This window comes from Cebus imitator, unplaced genomic scaffold (genome assembly GCF_001604975.1).
Source record: "Cebus imitator isolate Cc_AM_T3 unplaced genomic scaffold, Cebus_imitator-1.0 Scaffold49, whole genome shotgun sequence".
Taxonomy (NCBI): Eukaryota; Metazoa; Chordata; class Mammalia; order Primates; family Cebidae; genus Cebus; species Cebus imitator.
Genome location: NW_016107364.1, coordinates 5,186,878 through 5,187,748, shown reverse-complemented (window position 1 = coordinate 5,187,748; position 871 = coordinate 5,186,878).

Below are 871 nucleotides of genomic sequence, written 5' to 3'. Positions count from 1 at the left end.
CTAACAAAGGGAATTTAAAAATCATGTGCCTTGAATATTTTGTTAGTTTTTCAAGTCAAGTGAAGCTTGTAGAATTCAGTATTTTATGTTACATTAAATTGATCTTGAAGTTTAAAAAAAAATTACCTTCAGTTTCTTTCTGATTAAAGTATTTAATCATGTTTAATAATTAGAAATTCTTAGTGATATGTCACATAAAAAGAGAAAAATCCATTTGATGGTTATTAATTAGAAACTTCATTTTGTTTTTAAAAACATATGGTGTCTCTTCTTTTCATCATTTTGTGTGTATCTTCTTTAATTTATAGTGTAATATGTAAATATATATAAAACACATTTATTTTTTCTGCTTATTCTCTTTTCCAGGCATGTTTTTCTGTTGAGCTGGACATTTATGACACGAGTCAATAAGAGCTAAAAGGATGTCTTTATTAAACAGCTATATGTGCAAATCTTAATAAAAATGATCATTTATGGAGGGCTTGAACATTGCAGACTTGCCTACAGTTTCTGAGGTGGGTATTGCTATCCTGATTTTACATAAGAGTAAACTCAGCTCAGAGGGATTGAGTTCATCAAGGTCCCACAGCTAGTAAATAAAGAGGTCTGAATCCAACAATCAGACATGAAATATTGTGACATTGAAGTTACACAACACACATACACACACATACATACGTGTGCATCCCACAAACACTGAAGTTAGAGTCATTCTTGGTCATAGAAATAATACATTCAAAAAAATTCATTCTTGCAATTATTTTCTAACTTTATACTTAATGTACTGAATTAGGGTGAAAAAAGAACATGGAAATTCTTTTCATAGTTAGCTTTTGATTTGTGCCCTCTGACAATTATTAGATTTTTTTTT